Raw genomic sequence first — 23,670 nt, forward strand, 5'->3', positions numbered from 1 at the left:
GGCTCCGCACCATCGAGCGCAAGCTTGAGGTTGCCCACGCTGCTCAAGCAGATTGGGTGAATTTCGCCACCTACCATCTTGAAGGAGCTGCTGGTTCATGGTGGGAAAACTTCCTGTTGATGCAGCCTGCTGGTCATGTTGTAACTTGGCCAGAGTTCAAAGCTGCTTTTCGTGCATATCATATCCCAGAGGGTCTGATGGACGAGAAAAGAGAAGAGTTTCTGAAGCTGACGCAGGGCAGTGGTTCTATCTGTGATTACCAAGGTAATTTCTATCGTCTTGCCTGCTATGCTCCTGAAGAAACTTCCACTGATGCCAAGAAGCAAGCCTTGTTCCGCAAAGGACTGGATCCTGATCTTCGTCGAGATCTTCATCTCCTGGACTTCCCAACCTGCCAAGATCTTGTCAACAAGGCTATGAAGGCAGAAAGAGGAAAGGTGGAGTATGAGGAAACTCGCAAGCGTCCTCGAGATACTTCTCAGTCTTCTGGATCAGGCAATCAGCGCCGTCGTGTTTTCATTCCATACAGTGCTGTGCCTCGTGCTCCTAATGCACCAAAGCCTTCTGGTTATGCTCCTCGCCCACAAGCTCCAAACAATGCCGGCGGAACCAACTATCGTCCCGCTATGGGTACTCCAGGCAGTGGTGCGTGCTTCACTTGTGGTCAACCTGGTCACTACATGAAAGAGTGCCCCCACAATACTTCTGTTCGTGGTGCTCCACCACCAAAGAAGTTTACTAAGCCTCCAGTTGCTGGTCATGGTCGTCTGACCCATGTCATCGCTTGAAGAAGCTGAAGCAGATCCAAGCGTCATAATGGGTACGCTTCGAATCAACTCCATTATAGCTACAGTTCTGTTTGATTCTGGAGCATCACATTCATTCATATCCCAAGAGTTTGCTCAACTGCATGAGATTCCTTTTGAAGTTATGTCTACCCCTCTTATGGTTCATTCCCCTGGTTCTAGTTGGTATACCGCTATGGTTAGTCATGGGAATAAAATCGAGATTGGATATCTTATTTTTCCAATTCCCCTCATTGCCCTCAAGTCAACCGACATTGATATCATTTTGGGCATGGATTGGCTAGCTAAATATCAGGCTGTCATTGATTGTGGAGCCAGGTCTCTTACTCTGACCGATCTTTCCGGAAGCTCCATTCTGTATTGGTCTTCCGCAGCAACATCTCCATCAACAGTACATATTCCTGATGCTGAGTTGTATGCCCTTGATGTCTTACCTCCGCTTGAAATTTCTGATGTTCCGGTGGTTTGTGACTTCCCTGATGTCTTTCCAGAAGAATTACCTGGCATGCCACCTGATCGAAGCGTGGAGTTTGTCATCGAGCTGGTTCCTGGAACTGCTCCTGTATCTCGACGTCCTTATCGTATGCCTCGAGAAGAGTTGGTTGAACTGAAGAAGCAGTTGGAAGAGTTAGAAGGGAAAAGATACATCCAACCTAGTACTTCTTCTTGGGGATGTCCTGCACTCTTTGTCAAGAAGAGGGATACCAATGTTCCGCGTCTGGTTGTTGATTACCGGCCGCTCAACGCAGTAACCATCAAGAACAAGTATCCTCTACCTCGAATCAATGATCTTTTTGATCAATTGATTGGTGCCACAGTCTTTTCTAAGATGGATTTGAGATCAGGCTACCATCAAATCAAAATCCGAACGGAGGACATTCCAAAAACGGCGTTCATGACTCGTTATGGTCTTTACGAGTACACCGTCATGTCCTTTGGTCTCACAAATGCTCCAGCCACTTTTATGCGGCTCATGAACTCAGTGTTTATGGAGTATCTTGACAAATTCTTCATTATCTACATTGATGATATTCTGGTCTACTCCAAAACCGAAGAAGAACACACTGAACACTTGTGTTTGGTGCTGACAAAGCTTCGTGAACATCGCCTCTATGCTAAGTTCTCTAAATGTGAGTTCTGGTTACAAGAGCTCATCTTTCTTGGCCATGTGGTCTCTGCAAAAGGTGTTGCAGTCATTCCAGATAAAGTTCAATCCGTTCTTGACTGGAAGACTCCTAAGTCAGCCAAAGAAATCCGGAGTTTTCTTGGATTGGCGGGTTATTACCGTCGATACATCGAGAATTTCTCCAAGATCGCCAAACCAATGACTGATCTTCTGAAGAAAGATAAGAAGTTTGAGTGGTCAGAAAAGGCTGAAGAAAGTTTTCAGACACTGAAAATAAAGCTGACCACCGCTCCGGTACTTGTCCTTCCAGACACAAGCAAAGACTTTGTCATCTTCTGTGATGCATCTCTTCAAGGGCTCGGATGTGTGTTGATGCAAGATGGCCATGTAGTGGCTTATGCCTCTCGACAGTTGAAGCCCCATGAGCTCAATTATCCAACTCATGATCTAGAGCTTGCAGCTGTTGTCCATGCTCTTAAGCAATGGCGACCTTACCTTTACGGTAATCGTTGCGAGTTATACTCGGATCATCAAAGCCTGAAGTATCTCTTTACCCAACCAGATCTGAATCTCAGGCAGACAAGATGGTTGGAACTCATCAAGGACTATGATTTGGGTCTTAACTATCAGCCCGGCAAGGCCAACGTCGTTGCTGACGCGCTAAGTCGGAAGTCGTATTGCAACAATCTGATGATCAAGCAATATCAACCTGCCCTCCATGAGGAATTTGCACGACTTAATCTTGAGGTTGTTCCTCAGGGATTCCTTGCTAACTTAGAGGTGAAACCCTCTCTTGAAGACCAGATCAAAGCCGCTCAGAAGCGTGATTTGGGTATCACTAAGATCAAAGAGAACATTGCTAGCAGAAATGCTAAATGTTTCTCCGTCAACGATCAAGGTGTTGTCTACTTTGGTAACCGCTTGGTGGTGCCGAAGAAAAAGAACCTAAGAGATCTTATCCTCCGAGAAGCTCATGAGTCTCCTCTATCTATTCATCCTGGAAGTACAAAGATGTATCAGGATCTTCGCCAAAGGTTCTGGTGGACCCGGATGAAAAGAGAAATCGCTCGCTTCGTAGCTGAATGCGACGTTTGCCGTCGTGTAAAAGCTGAGCATCAAAGACCAGCTGGTACTCTTCAACCTCTATCTACTCCTGAATGGAAATGGGATGAAATTGGCATGGATTTCATTACCGGACTTCCCAAAACTCCAAAGGGAAATGATTCCATATGGGTAGTGGTGGATCGTCTATCCAAGGTTGCTCACTTTCTTCCTGTTAGGGAAAGTATTCGTGCTAGTCAACTAGCGGATCTCTACATATCCCGGATAGTCTCTCTTCATGGTGTTCCGAAGAAGATCATCTCCGATCGTGGAAGCTTGTTTACCTCAAAATTCTGGGAAAGTCTTCAAAACTCCATGGGGACAAATCTTTCCTTCAGCACGGCCTATCATCCTCAAACCGGTGGTCAAACCGAAAGGGTGAATCAAATCCTTGAAGACATGCTCAGAGCCTGTGTTATATCCTTCGGCAAGAATTGGGAAAAGTGCCTTCCATTTGCTGAATTCTCCTATAACAACAGTTTCCAATCTAGCCTGGGCATGGCGCCTTTTGAAGCTCTTTATGGACGGAAATGTCGAACCCCTCTGAATTGGTTAGAAACCGGTGAAAGACAGTTCTTTGGACCGGACATGATCAAGGAAGCAGAAGATCAAGTTGGCATTATCCGAGAACGTTTGAAAGCTGCTCAGTCTCGTCAAAAGAGCAATTATGATCGTCATCATCAAGAAGTTCGCTATGAAGTTGGCGAGCAAGCTTATCTTCGAGTCACTCCTTTAAGAGGTGTCCATCGTTTCGGTATAAAAGGCAAACTAGCTCCTCGCTATGTTGGTCCTTTCCGCGTTCTTGCTAAACGAGGTGCACTTGCTTACAAGTTGGAACTCCCTCCAACTTTTCCTGAAGTTCATGACGTCTTCCATGTCTCCCAACTCAAACGTTGCTTCAAAGATCCCATCCGTGGTGTTGATCACGAAACACTTGATCTCCAAGAGGATCTGACCTATCGAGAGTATCCTGTTCGTATCCTTGATGAAGCTGAGCGTAAAACTCAGCGTCAAACCATCAAATTCCTGAAAGTTCAATGGTCTCATCACTCTGAGTCAGAAGCAACCTGGGAACGAGAAGATCGTCTTCGATCTGAGTACCCTACCTTCTTTTCTAAAACTTAGGAATCTCGGGGACGAGATTCTTGTAAGGGGGGTAGAGTTGTAACAGAACCACTTTGTTAATCAAATAAATGTTGTTAGTTGCTCATGAGCATAGCATGCATTTAATTTAACTCCTAAAAAAATTGCATTTCTGAGGAAAATCAAACTCTCTAAATGTTGAAATCAAATAGACAAACTGTAGTATGAGTAGTTCCAGTTTACACTTGTTCTGTAAGTAGAGTGAACAGCCTCAGCGTTTGGATTTGTATCTACTACAGAACCACCTATCTAAAATATCTTCAGAGTGCACCGCTCTTGTCTCAACTAGTCGTCACCAAGTACTACTACTCCACCCAACAAAGCACATAGCAATCCAGAGAACACCTTATCCATCAAGTCATCGCCATCGGTGAAACTGAGAACCAGCGACCATGGCTGGGATCTAGCTGAGAGGAAATTTAGCTGAGGGAGTAAAGGAGTTCAGGGAGGAAAGGATCTAGGGAGGGGAAGGTCCGGCAGTCTCGCCGGAGCAGTCGCCGGAGTCCGCGGCCGGCCGGCGGAATCAATCAGTGAGGGCACGAGGACAGACTAGAAGGCCGACCCATCCAGAAGCTGAGCTAGGAACCCACTTGTTCAGGTATAGCTGGTAGTGATTCTGCCATGCTTACAACCTTTGTTTTATGGAGTATTTTCGTTGCTCAGCTGCTACGGTGCCACTTCAGTTTGCTCCAGGAACTAATAGGATCACTGATTTCTTGCGTTCGTAAGACTAGAAGCACCATACAGCTATTTGTAATTCCACATGGTCCGGTTGTAGTTTTGGTCAGAGGTGGAAAAGATTCAGTTTCACATACTCTTCTCTTGCAAACACGTATCAGATCCAGAACATATTTCTAGACAGCTAGTACATGTGCTCGGTAGAAGCTCATGTTCAGCTACCTATGCCTTTCCTGTGAACTCTTTGCCATACCAAATACCAGCTGATAGTGCTATATATTTGTGTGATGTTCAAAACAAGTTCAGAACTGATCATGTATCTCTAAAAATGCAGTAGTATACACTCCAGATTTCAGGATTGCTGTAACCTTGCTCTGTTTGAAGTTATCTTGATTCCAGGCATTTCAGTCTAGTTTCAGCCATTACATCCTGTAGCTGTTGGCGTCACTAAGTTCAGTACATTCCTGGGCATGTGTAGTGGAGTCCAATCTGTATCACTCACAAAACTCTATTCTGGGAAGTATATCTAGTTACTGTTCTTTGAAAATCGTTTTCAGGAAAAGTGCAACTGTATAAAATTCGTAACTAATTCGTACTTCATCCGAAAATTACGTATAATATGTCAAAATGTTCAGAAAAACATTCTCTACAAGTTTAGGTGTAATTCATACATCATTGCAACACTTAAAATTGTAAAAGTAGTGGAACCCTAGAAACACCTCTCGTATGTCGGGGTCCGATGTCGGAACCCCTTTAACCTGATGATGCACCTAGGGTTTACTAAATTTCTTTAACATGACATATCATTCATATTGTATGCGCATTGCATTATGCCATGTCTTGAATGTGTATTTCCCTTTCCGGTGTTTGGTTCTTCGCGATAGGATCCGAGCCGGAGTCCGACGTCAACGCCACCGAAGAACAGTACTCATCCGCTGAGGGACAAGGCAAGCCCTAACCTGGTTCATCTATGATTTCAAAATGCTTTTATCTGTGGTTCCTACATATCGTATACGATTCAACTGTCTTTTATCGATAGATAGTTACCCCATCTGTTGCATGTCCGACCTTTGTAGCCTCGATACCCTGATCCACTGCTCCTAGCATAACTAGAGGTTTGGCATGTGTGCGTCGCGAGAGCCTTTATCTCTTTATGCTTAGCCATGCTTAGTTTGTTACGCTACTACTCCGGTCTTCGGACTGGAGCCTCACAATGAAATGAATCTAGCATGACAGGTTGACGTGGTAAGTATAGAGATGATGATAAACATGATTAAAGGCTCAGACGAGAGGCCACATTTGGGATGTGGTGGGTTGTTTCGTTTCTGCCGACCCTAGGAACCGAGTTCTCGCCTCTTGAACCAAGACCGAGCGTACAACCACACGAGGCCCTATTATGGTACCCTCTCGACTCACTAACTTGCCTAGTAGATTCCATGAGTCACATAGTTTGCGCGTTACCTGGTCATATGCATTGCATTTTGCTTGGGGATTAAAGGTACATAACAGGAAGGTAAGCGTGGTCGTGGTGGCTGGGGGTTGCGGCCTCTGGGGAAACCCACCTCGGTACACATCGTTAAGGACCGACTTCGGGACTTGACCCGTTACGGCGGAACCATCCTTAGCGCGTGACTCATGGTCTCGGCGACAGCAAGGTAAAGGTCGTGGTCAACCACCCTCTGCCGGCTCTCCAAGGAAGAGAGCTAATATATATTGGCATTAAGAGTCGGTTGGCGCGTGTGGGTAAAGTTGTGCACCCCTGCAGGGTTATGAATCTTTTCGAAAAGCCGTGTCCACGGTTATGGACGACTTGGGAACGGACGTGGAGATCATAGAGAACATGAACCTAATCGTAAAACTTGGCAACCAATGTGTGCTTATGGACACCTTCTTCGGGTGTTGAGGGGGTGATCCGAGGATAGTGGTTCGAGATGATGAAGATTGGTGGATACAATATGATGATCAATAGAGATAGAGATGTCGCTCTCTTATCCCCTTTCAAAGGTTCTGAGTAGTCGAGCTTCTCTTCTCTCTTATCTTACAAAGGAAAACTGGCTTTACGCAAAAGAAGATCTACCAGAAAGCCTGCATACCCGCTTTGCTAAAAGGTTGTACTAAGTCTTGCTGAGTCCCTGTACTCAGCTTTGCATGCTTTTGTTTCAGATGAAGTTGCTGCAGCCGAAGGTGGTTTCTACGTTAACATCGATGGTTAGTTTGGAGTTCCAGCAGCGAGCTGCGACTTATGGGCTGGGACGTCGCTTTATGTTATGGCTTCTTAAGCCCTTTGCTATCTTGTTATTTAGAATAACATAATTTGCTTCCGTTGCTTGTTGAATGTTGGGTCAGTGACCTCTGCGTGTAATAATTTGGATCTTACTCTGTTAAGAGTTGTAATATATCCTTTTGAGTCGTAGAGTCACTGTTGTGTTACCGATTCTCTCACTGTAGTCTTCCGAGCTCGAGGTTAGGCTTATGTCAGACGAAGATCTGGTATTTGTCTAACCCTGATCCCGGGGGTGCCACACTGGGGGAGTGACAGAAACCCCTAAGGTTATGGATGTGCTGTTGCCACTAGGGATAAAACATTGATGCTATGTCCGAGGATGTAGTTATTGATTAAATTACGCACCATACTTAATGCAATTGTCTGTTGTTTGCAACTTAATACTGGAAGGGGTTCGGATGATAACCTGAAGGTGGACTTTTTAGGCATAGATGCATGCTGGATAGCGGTCTATGTACTTTGTCGTAATGCCCAATTAAATCTCACTATACTCATCATATCATGTATGTGCATGGTCATGCCCTATCTATTTGTCAATTGCCCAGCTGTAATTTGTTCACCCAACATGCTATTTATCTTATGGGAGAGACACCACTAGTGAACTGTGGACCCCGGTCCATTCTTTTAATCGAATACAATCTACTGCAATACTTGTTCTACTGTTTTCTGCAAACAATCATCATTCACACTATACATCTAATCCTTTGTTATAGCAAGCCGGTGAGATTGACAACCTCACTGTTTCGTTGGGGCAAAGTACTTTGGTTGTGTTGTGCAGGTTCCACGTTGGCGCCGGAATCCCTGATGTTGCGCCTCACTACATCTCGCCGCCATCAACCTTCAACGTGCTTCTTGGCTCCTACTGGTTCGATAAACCTTGGTTTCTTACTGAGGGAAAACTTGCCGCTGTACGCATCACACCTTCCTCTTGGGGTTCCCAACGGACGCGTGCTGTACGCGTATCAAGCAGATTTTCTGGCGCCGTTGCCGGGGAGATCAAGACACACTGCAAGGGGAGTCTCCACATCGCAATCTCTTTACTTTGTTTTTTGTCTTGCTTTATTTTATTTACTACTTTGTTTGCTGCATTAAATCAAAATACAAAAAAATTAGTTGCTAGTTTTACTTTACTTGCTATCTTGTTTGCTAAAATGAGTAATCCTGAAGTTGAAGTTCGTGCGTTTAAGCAAAAAGGGGGAGAATGTTTAAAAGATGCTTGGTATAGAATTAGTGATGCCCATAATAGGTGCACTAAGAAACACTCCACCACTATCCTACTGAGGAATTTTTATGTTGGTATTTCTAGCTGGAATAGGTATGTTCTTGATTGTCTCGCGGGAGGTAACTTCCTAGGTACTCCTGCCTTAGAAGATAGTTGCATTATTGAGAGTTTATTTGGAATACCACCTGTTAATGAAGTTAAAATTGAAACCTCTCTTGAAGATGTCATGAAAAAGTTGGAAACCATAGAGCAAAACCTTCCAAGTATTGATACTACTTTGGGAGCACTACTTGATAGCACTGATAAATTTGATAAATCTCTAGGTGGAATTAATGAGAAAATTGCCATTTTAGAATCTTGTGCTATTCATGATAATCAAACCCAAAGGATTAGTGAACTTGAAGAGGCTATGGGAACATTGGGTTCAACCTTTTCATCTATAAAGTTTAGAGAGAAAGCTTATGTGGGTAAGGAGCAAAAGTTCATCCATGTCTCTAAGGGGCCTAAACCAAAAAGCTATTATAGGCCTAAAATTGATAAAGCTCTTAAAACCACTATAGATAAGGGAGCATCTAAGATACCCAATGGGACAAATTGTGAAAATTATGATGTTGACACTTCGTCTCTTGATAATACTTGATATACACTTTCTGCGCCTAGCTGAAAGGCGTTAAAGAAAAGCGCTTATGGGAGACAACCCATGTTTTTACTACAGTACTTTTATTTTATATTTGAGTTTTGGAAGTTGTTACTACTGTAGCAACCTCTCCTTATCTTAGTTTTTGTGCATTGTTGTGCCAAGTAAAGTCGTTGATAGTAAGGTTCATACTAGATTTGGATTACTGCGCAGAAACAGATTTCTTTGCTGTCACGAATCTGGGCCTAATTCTCTGTAGGTAACTCAGAAAATTATGCCAATTTACGTGAGTGATCCTCAGATATGTACGCAACTTTCATTCAATTTGAGCATTTTCATTTGAGCAAGTCTGGTGCCTCAATAAAATTCGTCTTTACGAACTGTTCTGTTTTGACAGATTTTGCCTTTTATTTCGCATTGCCTGTTTTGCTATGCTTGATGGATTTTTCGATTCCATTGACTTTCAGTAGCTTTGTGCAATGTCCAGAAGTGTTAAGAATGATTATGTAAACTCTGAACATGTAAATTTTGATTGTGCACTAACCCTCTAATGAGTTGTTTTGAGTTTGGTGTGGAGGAAGTTTTCAAGGATCAAGAGAGGGAGATGATACAATATGATCAAGGAGAGTGAAAGCTCTAAGCTTGGGGATGCCCCGGTGGTTCACCCCTGCATATATCAAGAAGACTCAAGCGTCTAAGCTTGGGGATGCCCAAGGCATCCCCTTCTTCATCGACAACATTATCAGGTTCCTCCCCTGAAACTATATTTTTATTCCATCACATCTTATGTACTTTGCTTGGAGAGTCTTTTTGTTTTTGTTTTGTTTTGTTTGAATAAAATGGATCCTAGCATTCTTTGTGTGGGAGAGAGACACGCTCCGTTGTTGCATATGGACAAATATGTCCTTAGGCTTTACTCATAGTATTCATGGCGAAGGTTTCTTCTTCGTTAAATTGTTATATGGTTGGAAACGGAAATTGATACATGTAGTAATTGCTATAATGTCTTGGATAATGTGATACTTGGAAATTGTTGTGCTCATGTTTAAGCTCTTGCATCATATACTTTGCACCTATTAATGAATAAATACACAGAGCTTGCTAAAATTTGGTTTGCATATTTGGTCTCTCTAAAGTCTAGATAATTTCTAGTATTGGGTTGAACAACAAGGAAGACGGTGTAGAGTCTTATAATGTTTACAATATGTCTTTTATGTGAGTTTTGCTGCACCGCTTCATCCTTGTGTTTGTTTCAAATAGCCTTGCTAGCCTAAACCTTGTATCGAGAGGGAATACTTCTCATGCATCCAAAATCCTTGAGCCAACCACTATGCCATTTGTGTCCACCATACCTACCTACTACATGGTATTTCTCCGCCATTCCAAAGTAAATTGCTTGAGTGCCACCTTTAAAATTTCTATCCTCTACCTTTACAATATATAGCTCATAGGACAAATAGCCTAAAAACTATTGTGGTATTGAATATGTACTTATGCACTTTATCTCTTATTAAGTTGCTTGTTGTGCGATAACCATGTTCCTGGGGACGCCATCAACTACTCTTTGTTGAATATCATGTGAGTTGCTATGCATGTCCGTCTTGTCTGAAGTAAGGGAGATTTACCACTAAAATGGTTAGAGCATGCATAATGTTAGAGAAGAACATTGGGCCGCTAACTAAAGCCATGATCCATGGTGGAAGTTTCAGTTTTGGACAAACATCCTCAATCTCATACGAGAAAATTAATAATTGTTGAATGCTTATGCATAAAAGAGGAGTCCATTATCTGTTGTCTATGTTGTCCCGGTATGGATGTCTAAGTTGAGAATAATCAATATCGAGAAATCCGATGCGAGCTTTCTCCTTAGACCTTTGTACAGGCGGCATAGAGGTACCCCTTTGTGACACTTGGTTAAAACATGTGCATTGCAATGATAATCCAGGTAATCCGAGCTAATTAGGACAAGGTGCGGGCACTATTAGTATACTATGCATGAGGCTTGCAACTTGTAGGATATAATTTACATAACACATATGCTTTATTACTACCGTTGACAAAATTGTTTCTTGTTTTTAAAACCAAAGCTCTAGCACAAATATAGCAATCAATGCTTCCCTCTGCGAAGGGCCTTTCTTTTACTTTTATGTTGAGTCAGTTCACCTATCTCTCTCCACCTCAAGAAGCAAACACTTGTGTGAACTGTGCATTGATTCCTACATACTTGCATATTGTACTTGTTATATTACTTTGCATTGACAACTATCCATGAGATATACATGTTATAAGTTGAAAGCAACCGCTGAAACTTCATCTTCCTTTGCGTTGCTTCAATGCCTTTACTATGAACTTATTGCTTTATGAGTTAACTCTTATGCAAGACTTATTGATGCTTGTCTTGAAAGTACTATTCATGAAAAGTCTTTGCTATTTGATTCATTTGTTTACTCATGTCATTTACATTGTTTTGATCGCTGCATTCATTACATATGCTTACAATAGTATGATCAAGGTTATGATGGCATGTCACTCCATAAATTATCTTTGTTATCGTTTGCCTGCTCGGGACGAGCAGAAACTAAGCTTGGGGATGCTGATACGTCTCCGACGTATCGATAATTTCTTATGTTCCATGCCACATTATTGATGATATCTACATGTTTTATGCATATTTTATGTCATATTTATGCATTTTCCGGCACTAACCTATTAACGAGATGCCGAAGAGCCAGTTGCTGTTTTTTGCTGCTTTTGGTTTCAGAAATCCTAGTAAGGAAATATTCTCGGAATTGGACGAAATCAACGCCCAGGGGCCTATTTTCACACGAAGCTTCCAGAAGACCGGAGGACTAACGAAGTGGGGCCACGAGGCGGCGCCACAGTAGGGCGGCACGGCCCAAGCCCTGGCCGCGCCGGCCTAGCGTGTGGGCCCCTCGTGACTCTCCCGACTCTGCCCTTCCGCCTACAAATAGTCTTCGTCGCGAAACCCCCAGTACCGAGAGCCACGATAAGGAAAACCTTCCAGAGACGCCGCTGCCGCCAATCCCATCTCGGGGGATTCAGGAGATCGCCTCCGGCACCCTGCCGGAGAGGGGATTCATCTCCCGGAGGACTCTACACCGCCATGGTCGCCTCCGGAGTGATGAGTGAGTAGTTCACCCCTGGACTATGGGTCCATAGCAGTTGCTAGATGGTTGTCTTCTCCTCATTATGCTTCATTGTCGGATCTTGTGAGCTGCCTAACATGATCAAGATCATCTATTTGTAATACTATATGTTGTGTTTGTTGGGATCCGATGAATAGTGAATACTATGTTATGTTGATTATCAATCTATGTGTTGTTTATGATCTTGCATGCTCTCCGTTACTAGTAGATGCTTTGGCCAAGTTGATGCTTGTAACTCCAAGAGGGAGTATTTATGCTCGATAGTGGGTTCATGTCTCCGTGAATCTGGGGGAGTGACAGAAACCCCTAAGGTTATGGATGTGCTGTTGCCACTAGGGATAAAATATTGATGCTATGTCCGAGGATGTAGTTATTGATTACATTACGCACCATACTTAATGCAATTGTCTGTTGATTGCAACTTAATACTGGAAGGGGTTCGGATGATAACCTGAAGGTGGACTTTTTAGGCATAGATGCATGCTGGATAGCGGTCTATGTACTTTGTCGTAATGCCCAATTAAATCTCACTATACTCATCATATCATGTATGTGCATGGTCATGCCCTCTCTATTTGTCAATTGCCCAACTGTAATTTGTTCACCCAAAATGCTATTTATCTTATGGGAGAGACACCACTAGTGAACTGTGGACCCCGGTCCATTCTTTTAATCGAATACAATCTACTGCAATACTTGTTCTACTGTTTTCTGCAAACAATCATCATCCACACTATACATCTAATCCTTTGTTACAGCAAGCCGGTGAGATTGACAACCTCACTGTTTCGTTGGGGCAAAGTACTTTGGTTGTGTTGTGCAGGTTCCACGTTGGCGCCGGAATCCCTGGTGTTGCGCCGCACTACATCTCGCCGCCATCAACCTTCAACGTGCTTCTTGGCTCCTACTGGTTCGATAAACCTTGGTTTCTTACTGAGGGAAAACTTGCCGCTGTACGCATCACACCTTCCTCTTGGGGTTCCCAACGGACGCGTGCTGTACGCGTATCAGCTTCCTCCTCTTTCAGCTTCTTTTTTAGCTGGCCCAGCTCATCCTTCAGGGAGTCGACTTCTTGGCGAGCTTCGGCAGCTATCTTGACTGCACCGTCCAACTTCGAGGAGGAAGATTTAACTTCCTTTTGAAGCCGAACCTTGTCTGCCTCCAGAGAAGTGAATTGGGAGGCGAAGGCCTCCAAAGATGATATAACACCTCGCAGGTCCTAAAAGAAAGAGAATGTTTGACGAAGAATCGTTAAACAAGGTACACTTCAGGAAATTCGTGTTGTAATCCAAAAGGACTTACAGAAGGAGGAGCCGTGGCGGCAGCAGTCGAAGGAACATCTTTCCCCTTAGAAAGGGAGGAAGCTGTCGATACCTGAGCCGCGGGGGCTGCCTTAGGAGCCGAAGCTTCGGAAGCCGCAACGTCTGGTGGAGCAGCGCCGAATTTGGCTTTCTTAGTCGGAGGCTCAACGAAGCCTTCGTCACTGCAAAAGGAAATTATTGACAAAATTTATGAAAGGAATGCGAGAAATAAAAGGACAAAATATGACTTCAGGGAAGAAGGTGCTTACATATCGAATAGATCGTCTTCATCGGCAAAGACGCCGGTCGATCTCTTCACGGGTGAAGCCCTGGTCTCCTCCACAGCTCCATTAACAAAGGCATCACGATCAGCGTCATCAGCACGCACTGATCCCTCTGTGTCGCAAGCATCATCGGCTGAGGAAGGAGGATCGGCATGGGCAGCTCCAGAATCTATCGGGTCATCGTGTTCACCCTCTGGGTCTATGTGTTCGGCAACTATGAAAATCAACAGGGACTGAGGAGCCTCTTCCCTCTGAAGTGTCGTTTGGCGAATCGTGCAAGTTTCCAGAAACTATGGCGGTCTGTCGAAGAAAAGAGCAAATAAGAACAATGGTAATTATGTCGACTAAGTGGAAGCAGCGTAATAAGAGCATGGGAAGGGAAATTACCTCTGATGGTGGATGATCGGCATCAAGAGGAGTATAAGAAGATATCAATGGGATCGAGTCTTCCTGACTGAAGAGAGTAAGTCGATGGACTTCATCAAGCAGCTCCTTTTCCGACAATTCAGCAATGTTTATCCTGGTTTCATCCTTTGGACCCGAATACAACCACATCGGACGAACTCTGGCCATGACTGGTTGGACTCGACGTTTCAAGAACACCGCTGCCACCTCTGTGCCGATCATAGTTTGACCATCGGTCTCTTTGATCCGAAGGAATTTGGCAAATAATTCGTCGGCTGCTGCCCTTTCGTCGGGAGAGAGAATGTTCTTCCAAGAATCCTTAGGCTTGGCTTCGAGGACGTCGGCAAAGCAAGGAAGCTGGGACTCGGTTGTCAAGGAATCCTTGACATAAAACCATTTCAGTCTCCATCCTTGCACATATTCTCTCATTGGGAAACTGAAATAGTTAATTTCTGAGCGAGCCACAAACTCCACTCCTCCGATGACAAAGGATCCATTGCTACTGCTGTACCTCTTTACATAAAAGATCTTTTTCCACAACCCAAAATGGGGCTCAATGCCCAAGAACGCCTCACAGAGGGTGATGAACACAGCTACGTGAAGGATTGAGTTAGGGGTGAGTTGCCACAGTTGGATCTCATAGGTCCGCAGAAGATGGTGAAGGAATTCATGGGCAGGAAGCGAGAGACCCCGATACAGGAACGACAAGAACACCACGGAAAAACCAGCAGGGGGATTGGGCCGAGAAATCGCACCTGGAAGAATCACGTTCCCTTCGTCGGAGGAGATTAACCCGAGGCTTCGGGCCCTCTTTTCATCACGCTTCATGATGGAGGACGCTAGCCAATCCCCAGGCTTGGCTATCGAGCCTGGCGGCGCCGGCGGTGCCGGAGCTGGAGGAGGAGCATCTGAAGCACTCCTCTTCGGAGCATTCGAGGAGGATTTGGCGGCAGCGCCACCGCTCGTGGAACTGGCAGCGGTGGTGAGGCTCTTCTTCTTCACCATTGTGAGATCTGGGGAGGATTGGAAAAGCGGTGGTGGCGGCGCAGCGGTTGCGAAGAAAGGAAGAAGAAGAAGGGCAAGAAGATGCTACGGCAAATGTGGGAGAAGATTGGAGATCTTTGTTCTTTGAAGCTTTTAAGAGAGGAAAAAACTTGAGGGCTGCGTGGGCACGTGTCATTGTGCCAGTTCATTAAGTGGACCTTTTTCCATTGATGATTGCGGGAATCGAGGAGCCGCCTTGGTAACTGCGCGAGAAGGGCGGATATTGCTTAAAAATAGGGCCAGACAGAGAAAGGATGGGCCCAGCGGGTCGCGTCTTATAAGTCAAAATCAAGATGTCAGTAAAACGTCATCGATGACTTCGGAAGAATGCTCGAAGCACTCGAAGGAATAAAAAGGTATCGGATGGTGAACTTGAGTCTACGCACAGATTGTGAAGCATCTGTACCTAGACTCGGGGGCTACTCCCATCGGGAGCGCTGACGCGCACCCGACAGAATGAGGACTCGAAGAAAACGGATGAAGAAAAAGATGATTGCTCAGCTCGAGTCTGCACCCGGTTGCAAGCACCCGTGCCCAGACTCGGGGGCTACTCCCATCAGGAGCGCTGAACGTGCACCCGACAGAACTATTTTGCACTCCAGGATCATGCCCGGGGACTTGATTCTGTGTAGGGTGACGTTGTTTTGCCATCGGCAGTTAACCAGCAAAAGTTGGGCACGTTACTCGTTATCCCTTGCATGCGAAAAAATATATCGGATGGCCTATGAAGACTTGCAGAAAAACTTCGGCAGAGCAGAACGTTCGAGTGGTACAACTTGAGTCTACGCACGGATTACAAGCATCCGTACCTAGACTCGGGGGATACTCCCATCGGGAGCGCTGACGCGCACCCGACAGAAGAAGATGATGCTGATTCAAGATGAACAAGAACAATCAAGGAGAAGAACATTAAAAGGAGACATGCTTCAGTCTCTACCCGAACTATGTTCGGCTAGACACTCGGGGGCTACTGATGTGGGCATTACCCTTCGGATAACCGACATTGCCCTATCCAGTATTAACTAGTTGGAGGCCCATGAAGACACTTGGAGGCAAGACGGGCCACCAGGACGGCGTACCAGAAGATTCCTTGGCGGGCAAGGCGAGGAAGCAGCCGAACAAGGAAAGATTAGATTTAAAACTACTGTAAACCTAGTCATACTCGGTTAGACCTCTTGAGACCTGGCCCCCCTATATAAAGGCCAGGAGAGGGGCTGCCGAGGGACACAATCAATCTTAGCAATCTTAGCCACCAAAAGTCCAGAACTAGGTCGCCGTAGCACTTAGCTTCTCGACGAGATCTCAGCCGAACTATTCGGCACCCCATTGTAACCCATTATCTTCATAATCAAGAACAGACAGGCAGGACGTAAGGGTTTTACCTCATCGAGGGCCCCGAACCTGGGTAAATCGCTCTCCCTGCTTGTCTGTGAACCGATGTCTCGTGTCAGCTTGCAGGATTCCGTCAACCCTAAGCCCCAATCGGAGGGTATTGCCGAGGAGTACCCTCGACACCAGATCTTCCGCCGCCATCTTTGACTCAGGAGTGTTGTGCCTGGTGAGCCGTGTGCGTGGTGGCATCAAACAATGGCGTAGGCGTGAGTGCGAGTGTGGTTGAGCTCAGGAAGTGTTTGGGCGCAATGGGAAATTTTTGAGAGGAGAGCAGAGTAGCGGCGCAAGCGAAAAGAGGAGCGAAGGAAGAAGAAGACCTTATATAGGGATTTGGCGAATCGATGCACCGTTGGATGGAATAATTTTGCGATGGATGCTGTACACGTGGCTAAGGGGTAAAAGTGTATTTTGACTGCGAAGGAACGGAACAGGCGCTACAGTATGTGCACCAGAAAAAGCGGAGGACGTGTGTCCCCCACTTGCACGACGTGTCAAATTGATGAGGGGTTTGGGCCCGCAAGACAGAGAAAGAGCAGTGCTCGCGTTTTACCGATACAGTAATCGTGGCTATCGTCAGAAATGATGTCACCTCGCCAAGAGAAAATCTCGGCTGTGAAGATTAATGAAATTGGCGGCAGTAGAAGACTATTGATTATCTCAAGAGCCTTTGATCAAATACAAGTTTTTGATCAAATGCTCGGGGGCTACTTTGGAAAAAAGAAAAACTCGAGTATGACAAAATAGAAATGGCGAGAGCCTATGATCAAAAGCAAGCATTTGTTCATAGCCTCGGGGGCTACTCCCATTGGGAGCGCTGGTCGCGCACCCGATAGATATGAAAAGCTCGAGAAAGAATGACAATATAGCGACATAAGGCGTTAAAGTGTTGAGCCTACAACCAAGCACAAGTCCTTGGCTGTAGCCTCGGGGGCTACAACCGTCGGGAACGCTGTTCGCGTGCCCGATGAAATTATAAAAAGAGTAGTGAGCATATTTCGAGTTATACAAATAACTCTACATATACTCCCATCGGGAAGACAAGATAAGTCATCCGTTGACTCAATAAAATGTGCTATTCTAACAGCCGAAAAAGCACTCGATAATATATTCTCAGAGCGCCAAAGCTGCGAATAATCTCTGAATGCCGCAAAACTATGCGAAGGTAAGACCCCAGATCCGTTCTGAGCGGCGTGGCGCCGTCTCTGACGTCGGTTTGCTACTTTTTCCGTATCAACAGATACGAAGAAAAATCCTAACGGACGCGTTAGGTACCCGATAAAACATGACAGATGGTAAGACCTTAAGCGGCACCTGTCGAAGTTAACACCAGTATCCCAAGATCATGTACAGGGATGTGATCTTGAAGTAGGTTTTTGCGGATTGCCACTAGAGCAGTTAACTAGTACCTGATCCGTCAGATGAACTAGCCCCAACTACCATTATCCCTGTACAATATATAATTGCGTATCCAAAGATATGTGATAAATTCGACAGAGTTATTGGATGATTATAAAGTTGGAGATTTTCCCTGATTCTTCGATTCAAGCAAAATCTCGGGGGCTACTGACATAGGCATCCCTAATGGGCCTTCCAAAGATGGTACCCGGGGTTTACTGAAGGCCCACGACTCGATGAATATGAAGTTTGGAAGCCCAAGTTAGTACTAAGGAAAGCTAGAGTTGTATTAGGAAATATAGACTTGTAATTTTACGGGACATGTTAGATACCCTCCCGAACTCTGTAACTTGTGTATTACGAATCCCTCGGCTCCGCCTCCTATATAAGGGGGAGTCGAGGAACAAAGAGAGCATCGACTCATTGTTTCACGCAGCCTTAGTTTTCATAATCGTTAAGCACTTTTCGGCTGAAACCTTCAAGATCTACTTGCCCTCTACTTTCGACTAAAACCCTAGTCTACAATCCGTAGGCATTTATAAGTTAATCCCTTGTCATCCCCTTCTTCATCAACAACTTATCAAGTCACCTCTAGTGAAACTATATTTTAATTCCGTCACATCTTATGTACTTTACTTGGAGCGTCCGTGTGCTTTTATTTTCGTTTTGTTATTTTCATTCTCTGAATAAATCAGATCCTAGCATGCTTGTGTGGGAGAGAGACACGCTCTGCTTTTTCATTTGAACAATTGTGTTCTTCATTTTACTTCAATATTCATGGCGAAAGCTGAAAGCCTCAACATTGATTGTTATTTGGTTGGAAACAGAAAATGCTTCACGTGGTAATTGGTATATTGTCTTGAATAATTTGATACTTGGCAATTGTTTTGAGCTCTCAAGTAGATCATGTTTAAGCTCTTGCATCATGTAGTTTAAACCTATTAGTGGAGAACTACCGTAGAGCTTGTTGAAATTTGGTTTGCATGATTGGTCTCTCTAAGGTCTAGATATTTTCTGGTAAAAGTGTTTGAGCAACAAGGAAGACAGTGTAAAGTCTTATAATGCTTGCAATATGTTCTTATTTAAGGTTTGCTATACCGGTTTATACTTGTGTTTGCTTCAAACAACCTTGCTAGCCAAAGCCTTGTACTGAGAGGGAATGCTTCTCGTGCATCCAAAACCTTGAGCCAAAACCTATGCCATTTGTGTCCACCATAACTACCTACTATGTGGTATTTTTCTGCCATTCCAAGTAAATACTTCATGTGCTACCTTTAAACAATTCAAAACTTTATTACTCCTTATTTGTGTCAATGTTTTATAGCTCATGAGGAAGTATGTGGTGTTTTATCTTTCAATCTTGTTGGGCAGACTTTCACCAATGGACTAGTGGCACATCCGCTTATCCAATAAATTTGCAAAAAGAGCTGGCAACGGGGTTCCAGCCCCAATTAATTAACTTTCATTAATAATTCTCTTCACATGTTTTGCCCTGATTTATCAGTAAGCAACTTAATTTTGCAATAGACACTGCTCCATGGTATGTGAAATGTTGGAAGGCACCCGAGGATTCGGTTAGCCATGGCTTGTGAAAGAAAAAAGGTTGGGAGGAGTGTCATCTATAAATAAAACTAAAGTACATGTGTAAACAAAAGAGAAGAGGGATGATCTACCTTGCTGGTAGAGATAACGTCATTCATGGGAGCCGCTCTTTGAAAGTATGTTTGACAAGGGGGTTAGAGTGCCCACTACCATTCGTTGACAACAACAAACACCTCTCAAAACTTTACTTTTATGCTCTCTATATGATTTCAAAACTTGAAAAGCTCTAGCACTTGATTTAATCCCTGCTTCCCTCTGCGAAGGGTCTTTTTTTTACTTTATGTTGAGTCAGTTTACCTACTTCCTTCTATCTTAGAGGCAAACACTTGTGTTAACTGTGTGCATTGATTCTTACATACTTGCTTATTTGCACTCATCATATTACTTTGTGTTGACAATTATCCATGAGATATACATGTTGAAAGTTGAAAGCAATTGCTGAAACTTAAATCTTCCTTTGTGTTGCTTCAAAACCTTCTATTAAGAATCTATTGCTTTATGAGTTAACTCTTATGCAAGACTTGTTGATGCTTGTCTTGAAAGTACTATTCATGAAAAGTCTTTGCTATATGATTCAGTTGTTTAGTCATTATCTATTTGTCAACAAACTATAGACCATTGCTTTGAGTCACTTCATTCATCTCATATGCTTTACAATAGTATTGATCAAGATCATGTTGGTAGCATGTCACTTCAGAAATTATTCTTTTTATCGTTTACCTACTCGAGGGCGAGTAGGAACTAAGCTTGGGGATGCTTGATACGTCTCCAACGTATCTATAGTTTCTTATGTTCCATGCTAGTTTTATGACAATACCTACATGTTTTATTCATACTTTATATCATTTTTATGCATTTTCCGGTACTAACCTATTAACAAGATGCCGAAGCGCCAGTTCCTGTTTTCTGCTGTTTTTGGTTTCAGAAATCCTACACAGGAAATATTCTCGGAATTGGACGAAACAAAAGCCCACGGTCTTATTTTCCACGGAGTCTTCCAGAACACCGAAGAGGAGACGAAGAGGGGCCACGAGGCGGCCACACCATAGGGGGGCGCGGCCCCACCCTTGGCTGCGCCGCCATATGGGGTGGGCCCCTCGGGACTCCCCCGACGCTGCCCCTTCGCCTATATAATCCTTCGTCTCCGAAAACCCTAGGACAATCGGTCTTCCTCCACGAAAAGTTACGTAGCCGCCGCCATCGCGAAGCCAAGTTCGGGGGACAGAATCTCTGTTTCGGCACGCCGCCGGGACGGGGAATTGCCCCTGGAATCCATCTCCATCGACTCCATCGCCATCTTCATCGCCGTTGCTGTCTCCATGATGAGGAGGGAGTAGTTCTCCCCCGAGGCTGAGGGCTCTACCGGTAGCTATGTGGTTCATCTCTCTCTCTCTCATGGTGTGATCTTTATGTGATCATGAGCTTTGTATCACTATTAATCTATGTGCTACTCTAGTGATGTTATTAAAGTAGTCTATTCCTCCTCCATGATGTAAAGTTGATAGTGTGTGCATCATGTAGTACTTGCCGTAGGTTATGATTGTAATCTCTTGTAGATTATGAAGTTAACTATTACTATGATAGTATTGATGTGATCTATTCCCCCTTTCATAGCTATTGGTGACAATGTGTATGCTATGTTAGTACTCAGTCTAAATTGCAACGGTCTATTATGCACTCTAGAGGTTACTTTAAGATGAACTCCGGATTCACTCTCCACGGTGTGATGGTGACAGTGTGCGCATCGTGTGTGATTCCTTTATGACGTTGTGGAGCTTGTTTACTCCGGCTTGAGGTGTGCTTTTGTAGCCCTACACAATGAATGATGTTTGTTATCTAACAAGAGAGTGTTTAAGAGTAGATTTATTCAATTATGAGATCATTGTTGAGAGTGTCCACTAGTGAAAGTATGATCCCTAGGCCTTGTTTCTAAGCATTGAAACACCGTTTCCAACAAGTTCTGCTACATGTTCGCTTGCTGCCATTTTTATTTCAGATTACAATTACTACTTATAATCATCCATATTACTTGTATTTCACTATCTCTTCGCCGAACTAGTGCACCTATACATCTGACAAGTGTATTAGGTGTGTTGGGGACACAAGAGACTTCTTGTATCTTAATTGCAGGGTTGCTTGAGAGGGATATCTTTGACCTCTACCTCCCTGAATTCGATAAACCTTGGGTGATTCACTGAAGGGAAACTTGTTGCTGTTCTACAAACCTCTGCTCTTGGAGGCCCAACACTGTCTACAGGAATAGAAGCGTGCGTAGACATCACAATACAAGTCGGTATGCTCGACTGTCTGATGCAAAGAAAGAAGAATACCTACAGAAGCAAAGAATAGCTCGGCAAAAAAAAAAAGAATGCACCTCTACATGTACAACAAGGTATGAAACATACAAATCATAGTGCACCTCCTGGTTTCCTTTGACCATGCACATACAAATTTTCAGCTAGCACTCATTTAGGTGAACCAGGTTCTGAAAATTATAGTGGGAAAATCTGCTCGATTCCTTTAACCATGCACAGACAACGGCTGGATCTCAAGTGTCACCATCACCAAATCAAACCAGTACAATTGGAAACACGGCATTTGCAAATTGTGAAGAACCCTATCAGCTCGCAGAACATGGTAAACAAATTGTTATGTGTATAGATTTTGTTATGTAACTGTTATAAAGATTACTAGTACCAACATGACTTGTCTGCGAAATTCTTATATAGATTGTACCCCTTCTACGAACGTAACACTATCCGCTGCTAATGATGAAAATCTGGAACGAAAACAAAGTAGTTGGTATGGTGGAATTTCTGCTAAGAAGAAAGCGGAATACCTAGAAAAACAGCGGATAGCCTGCCAAAAAAAAAGGCTACAGCTCTACCTACATCTGAGCAAGGTAAGCAAATAACAAATGGTCTGCATATTAATGATTATGTACATTGTCAAGTGAGCATGGTGAATTAATAAAAACATCTGGTCATTCAATCAGGTCATGGTTCTTCATCGACACATCACAATGACAAAAATCAAGCTAGGCGGGAACAATATTACGCATGTCGAAATATGCTAACACCAGGTGAGATACAAGTAATTAATGCGGAAAGAAGAGCTCAGAGCCACACCCTAACACCCGGGGACAGACATAAAATGCTAAGTAAGCGCAACGGAAAAGCCATGGCTAGGCGGAACACCACATGCGTTGAATCAATCGCAATGAAGTGTCCGCTTCATTTATCTTCAGATACGACATATCTGGGAACCGTCACTAACGAATCACCCGATGTGGAGGCATCCGCTTCACCGCATGCCTCACCTTTAGCGGGCAGGCTTAACTACACCACTGAAACTGACGGTAATTAATCATTTATTGCATTTCCTATCTCCACTGAACAATTACTTAATCGCTCAATCATGTTGCAGGAGAGTACCTTAGCAGGACATTGGGCGATACTTTGTGCGGCGATGACTTCTTGAATGTCACGGAACAGACCAATGAGCAGCAGTCGGAGCTTGTGAATACTGAAGCAGAAGATCATAGGAAGGAGAGCAGATCTCAACAAAGGGCTAGGGAGCGAGCAGAAAAAGAATTGCTGGAAGAGGTTGAGAGGCGACGTCAGATTGCACACCGAAGAGCAAACAGGCAAAGCATACCACACGGGGAGAGGCATGCACAACAACAATGTTGTAATGCTCGCTTCTGACAAAGCATAACACCCCAGCCGCCGAGTCCATCACTATGTCATGCTCCGAAGCAGGTACATCGTCTGCGCCCAACTCATCGTCAAGCACACATGCATCGCCCCCATATCAGCTTTAGAGAGCACACAAGCTTACACCGTCAATACAGACAGTAAGTTTGGTACATCTTGATCATCTTCTTACGTCTAGAAGGATTTTATTATTATCATTTACTTACCGACTCAAATATGGGGTAGGTGAGATGGAGGCGTTCCTTGCCAGGCTCATGGAGGATAAACCCAACCCAGCCGATCCCATGGATGATGAGTATTATCTATTCTCCGGTGAAGGTACAACTGCCCGCCTAGCTTGCTTTTTATATCCCCATTCTTAAGAGCT

General features: G+C 44.1%; 1 long non-coding RNA gene across 1 annotated transcript; it reads left to right on the top strand.

Annotated features, from left to right (window-relative positions):
- Nucleotides 1-4,477: 4,477 nt before the first annotated feature.
- LOC139833315 (uncharacterized) lies at nt 4,478-7,078 on the top strand. Its single transcript, XR_011748787.1, has 3 exons — nt 4,478-4,774; nt 5,739-5,801; nt 7,018-7,078. It is a non-coding gene; the product is annotated as an uncharacterized lncRNA (long non-coding RNA).
- The last annotated feature ends 16,592 nt before the right edge of the window (nt 7,079-23,670 follow it).

This window comes from Lolium perenne, chromosome 7 (assembly GCF_019359855.2).
Source record: "Lolium perenne isolate Kyuss_39 chromosome 7, Kyuss_2.0, whole genome shotgun sequence".
Classification (NCBI taxonomy): Eukaryota; Viridiplantae; Streptophyta; class Magnoliopsida; order Poales; family Poaceae; genus Lolium; species Lolium perenne.